At 40.0% G+C, this 5,362-nt stretch overlaps 1 pseudogene; it reads right to left on the bottom strand.

Annotated features, from left to right (window-relative positions):
• Window positions 1-1,824: 1,824 nt before the first annotated feature.
• Window positions 1,825-4,477, bottom strand: LOC119884259 (annotated as a pseudogene).
• Between the last annotated feature and the right edge of the window lie 885 nt (window positions 4,478-5,362).

Below are 5,362 nucleotides of genomic sequence, written 5' to 3'. Positions count from 1 at the left end.
CTGTGCCTCCTCGTTGCAGCCGATTTGTCTCAGTATTTCCACAGCCACCCGAAGAGCTCCGGACTCGGTAAAGGTTGAAACCAGGACGTCTGTGACATCTAAAAAGTTTTTATCTTCCACCATATTGCGTCTGACCCGCGGCTGTTCTCTGCGGTCCAGAAGCTGGTGGCGGAACTTTTCAAAGTCCTGCTTACTCAGGTCTTCCAGTGTGTTTGCTATAGACATCTTAACAGTCCTGGGGGGCATTTCTTAGCAAATCAACAGCTGAAAGACCTAAAAAAAAAGTTTGTGTTGCAGGTAGTCGTATTTCCCCTCCCTTTATAAGAAAGTTACAGCAAAGAGTACAGTACTGATTCAATACAGGAAGGAGGCATTCAGGGCCGCTGGAAATTATCGAAATCACGAGTTGCTCGTGTATTCAACAAAGTAGGCAAATACAGCACTGACAGGTGGATTTTGTTTTACGCTCCAATGAACACAGGTGGCAATGTAACATCTGACACACAAAAACACACGCACCAAAAATGCAAAAATGAAACTAATCCTGTAGCCTTTCCAGTATTACCCATAAATTTGAATAACACAAAAATCTCTCTATTGAATGAACATAATTATTGTGTGCATATACTGTTTTCAACAAAATAAAATGGTATGCATACCATCTACTGTAGATACGAGTATCACTCGAAAGCAGCACCAGATAAGGAAGTAAAGCCTGTAGCCCATACATTATGCAATATGCTTAACAATTCACTCACTACTGCCGGATTCATACCCCTAAAGCACCAAAATAACTATGATAAATGTACATTAACTATAAATCCTTCAGGCAAAATATCACAGCATGCAGCAGTTTCACACTTATTGATTGTATCAGTAAATGGAAATTGTCTGTTTAATTTGATTAAACACTAAAATTATTCATTTATATCATACCTTTGTTAATAAGTTTCTTTTTTAGGCTTTTATTTCTTTTTCAATATTAAATATGTCTCATCTAATTCTTCCAAATATGTGTCTAATATAAAACTTAAATATAAAACCTATAGTAATACCTTAGCTATTACAAATAATATAACCCAAACTGAACACATTTTAATATTTTCATAATCAAAGCCAGATACCAGATGGAGTACTACTAAACAAATTTTGCCTAGAATGAAAACATATTTATGGATTGAGACACTTCACACAGATCCATGTTTATATACAGTTTATTTACACATAATCACCACACAGGCTAAAACTTTCACAGCGAGTGACTGAAAATCATCTCAGTTTATGTTATTCTGATTAACAAGGGAGGTAGACATGAGTTTTGCATAGAAAAAATATATATATATATAAATGCAAAAAATTCTACATGGAAATAATATACACACTATTTACAAATCAATTCCTTCTTAGAAACACAACACATGAAAAAATGGCCCCAGAAATTGCAGAAAGTATCTATTGATATAGTGCTTAAAATGCCCCGAGCTAGTTCCTGTGCAGCAGTTATTTAGCCCTGAGGTTAAGGAGCTATATGTTTTTGGGTCAGGTATTGGAAGTACTGGACGTATTAAGTATGATCTATTATTTAAGAAAAAGCAACATATTCTCTTTAAAAACTGGTTACTTTTTCTCCCTGAAATGCTGCATTTATAAATGGACTCCTGGTCTGCCTGCAGCAACATCCCCCTGTGAGGATACTCTTCAGCCGGGGCTTGAGGAGTCAGTGTTGACTTTGTAGGCTGTAGTACTCCTTTAAAATGTGCTGATCACTCTCAGCCAGCAGCACTAAGAGTCCTGGCACCCTTTCTCTACTGTGACGCCCACGTTTCACTGCTGAGCTCCGACGCCGCACCCCCACTGCCATGTCTCTGTGTTTGTGGGCAAAACGTTCAGACTGGTCAGGACCTCCTGCGCTGTCTTTCCCAGCATGCCCTGCACGTCACAGACAAATCGTAGACGTAGCGTTTGCCTGCAGTCTTGTGGATGATGTTCTTGTGGTAGTAGTAACGCAGGCCACGGCTCAGCTTCTCATAGTTCATCTTGGGTTTGTTCTTGCACTGGCCCCAGCGCTTGGCCACCTGTGGGATCAACAAGAACCATCAAGAGTTGAACTGTGTTTTTAAATCTAAATAAACCCTCCATGTAGCAACTGTGGAAGAAGTAGTCAGATCCTTTACTTGGGTTAAAGTACCAATATGGCAATGTAAAGTATCAAAATATGTAAATGTAGTACTTTACTGTTGTAGTTGGTTGGCTAGTTTTAACTGCTTTATATACTGTTTGGTAGTTTAGTTCAGTGGTTCTAGGGGTCAGGCCCCTCCAAAGGGTCACAAAGAAATCTGTCATGAGACGGAAGAGACTAACTAAGTAAGGCTTGTTTTTGCTGACCTCCAGTGGTTGAACTTTTCACCTAGCGCAGAGAAGTACAAGTGGACTCCAGACCCCGACATCATCACTGGGCGTGGTTACAGGTGCAACAGAGCACATTTCTGTCCACACCAAGTTGATGCTGAGTAAAGGTACAAGGTACGAGGTTGTTTGTTTGTCATTATACGGCTGCATAACGAAACCAATTTTGTAGTTTGTTCGAGCTACACACAACAAAATTTAAGTATAGGTCTATATTAAAATTGGGTCAAAGGTGAAACAGGCTTAATACTTTAACACAAAGCTCTGCTACAAATGTTGCTCTTTCTGTTTAGAATTTTTGTCTAATCTTTGCTTTTTGTGAATTATTTAGGCCTCAAATGGTTATTTACATGTAACCATTTGAGAAGTTCAGTGGGGAAATGTCTCTTTTGGTGGACCTGCTAAAAACTCTGAAATGTGACCTGGGGCCCCAACTAGTATTTTATAAGCTTATATGTGTTTCCCTCGAAATGAGACCCCCACACCAGACTGTGGACTTTTGGGGACAGAGCCTTCAGTGTCGCAGCCCCACCCTCTGGAACTCCATCCCCACAGAGATCCGAAATGCTCCCTCTCTGGACACTCCTAAAACTCCTAAAAACCCACCTTCTTCACAAAGGCATTCAACCCTGAATGACTTTTTATTGCTCTGTCTCTGCAATTATGTGTAAAGCGTCCTTGGGTCTTGTGAAAGGCGCTACTAAGTTATTAAATGTCATGGTACAAGTATAAAGTAGCATAAAATGGAAATACTCAAGTCTAATTCTGTAAATTGAAAAGTACTTTAAAATTAAAAGAACCTGAGTATATGTTTTTAGTTACTTTCCACCACTGCCATGTAGTACTCAGCAGGCACCCAAATCCAAAACAAGATATTTCCTTACCTCTGTAGGGTCAGACATCTTAAACTCCCAGCCATCTCCCGTCCAGGAGATGAAGGTTCGGCAGGCAGAGTCCAGAAGTAACTCCAGTAAAACTGCCACAGCTGGATTGGACCAGAACCTGAATGAATGAATAACAATGATTTATTCGGTTACAGAAGGCAACCTAGTTTTTATTAACTTGTAATCATCAGTAAACAGAGGTAGTTTGTCAGAAATGTCAACTCTTTTTAAATAATCCAACTGGGATTTTAATACATTTTAATATTCTTATTCTCATCCTGTAAAGACCAATCAGAGTTAAAGAGCAACTCAGACAAGATAAGAGAGCAAATTCTAACCTGGATACGCTGACATTCCTGGCATCTGGCCCTCCCTGTCTGGCCTCTGCGGGTGTGTGTTTTTGCGTTTGGCCACACGGGGGCAGTACTGCTCTGAGGACAGAGGGCCGTGGTTTGAGGGGCAGGAGGACAGAGGCGGGTGTGGTATGGGGGCAGTGAAGCTGGGAGAGGAATATTCAGGCCAGAAGGAGGACGACTGCCTCTGTCTGTCAGAGTCGTACAGTTCAGCCGAGTGGCACGAGTAGCTCTGATCTGTCTCACCTGGAACAAAGAGAAGAATTATACACTGAAACAAAACAAAACTCAAAATTAGGCCACCGGGACTATACTTTAATATCCATAGCCTAGGTGAAATGTCTTACTTGTAATATTTGATCCTTTTCCAGTTAGAAAAGGGCTGTGGCTGCTTTCTACGGCCGGACTGAACTGTCCGTTCTGGGTCACCAGGCTCTGGTATGTCTGTGGAGACTCCTGGTATCCAGTTCGCGACTGGTCTACAGTCAGCCCATCTGCTAATAAAAAAGTTAGTCACAAAAAGAAATTCCTTTAAAAAGGTCTTTACACAAAGAATGATAAGACTACAGAGTCAGAGGCTCACCATGTGGATATGAGGCCCACCAGTTGAACTCCTGGTATGAGTCCAGGTTGAAGAGGCCAGTGTCGCTAGCACTCACTGAGGAGGGGAAAAGAACAAAAATTGTGATATGGCAAAAACATCATCATGTGATTCATTAGTCAATTGGTGTTTTCTTATATTTTTAAGTTTCACCTTTAATGTCATAAGATGAGACACTTTTGGTGGCTGACAGTAGCTGCTCTCTGTAATGTTCTGTCCGGGTGTTTTGCTGTCTAACAGAAAAGACAGGTCTTCACCAGGGTAGTCTGGAGGTTAAACACAATACAGACAGATGGAGTTAGTAAATGATGGAAGGCAGGATAGAGGCAAAGTTTGTGCTTGTAAAGGACCACACCATGGTTTTATCTGACATATTTTACATTAGTGCTTAACATTTTCCAAAACAAAGTTGTTCTTTAATGATTTCATCTCTACTGGGCAGCTGTTGGTTACCATTAATTTCAGTTCAGTATTAAATTCACTTGCAGAGACTTGAAGAAATAATTCATGGCATTAAACACATGTCCACCTGTTCTTTAATTAGTTTTTGCAGGTTTCATACAGTTTACATCTGTGTGGAGGGCCTATTTAGAAAAAATCTTCATTTTGATGCATTTAGGTGCTGTGGGGAAAGTCAGCCATGACAATCATGAAGTAGGCTGCTGCACAGCATCAACTTAAATGTACATGAACTTTTCCCAGATGTTGATGTTTGATTACCATCTGTCTTTTTAGTTTGATTCAGTGTATTCAGTGTCAGATTTTAGGAACATCATTGAATGCACCAACCAGCTCCTGTTCACAGTTATATTACAGAATATTAAGATCATATACTTTGACAAACAATAAAAGCTATCTACAGCATCCCATTTCAAGTCTGCAAGTTGATTTTATTACCGTGCTGACCAGAGGCTGTTTTTAGGGTAGAAAATCTAAAGATGCAAAATCATTGGTATGGTCCTTTAAGCAGGAGGTTAATTACAGCTCAGCAAAAAAAGACATTAAAAAGGAAAAATGGGATGATTTGTAAGTTTTGGTTTTAAATCTTGACAGTGGATGTTAACAATAAAAGGCGTTTGTTTACTGTTGAATCACTGAAACCCATGCACCTCTGATTT

This window comes from Micropterus salmoides, unplaced genomic scaffold, assembly GCF_014851395.1.
Source record: "Micropterus salmoides isolate LMB-PRFRI ecotype aquatic unplaced genomic scaffold, ASM1485139v1 Ms_hic_scaffold_3319, whole genome shotgun sequence".
Taxonomy (NCBI): domain Eukaryota; kingdom Metazoa; phylum Chordata; class Actinopteri; order Centrarchiformes; family Centrarchidae; genus Micropterus; species Micropterus salmoides.
This window is presented reverse-complemented; position numbering and strand designations above follow the sequence as displayed.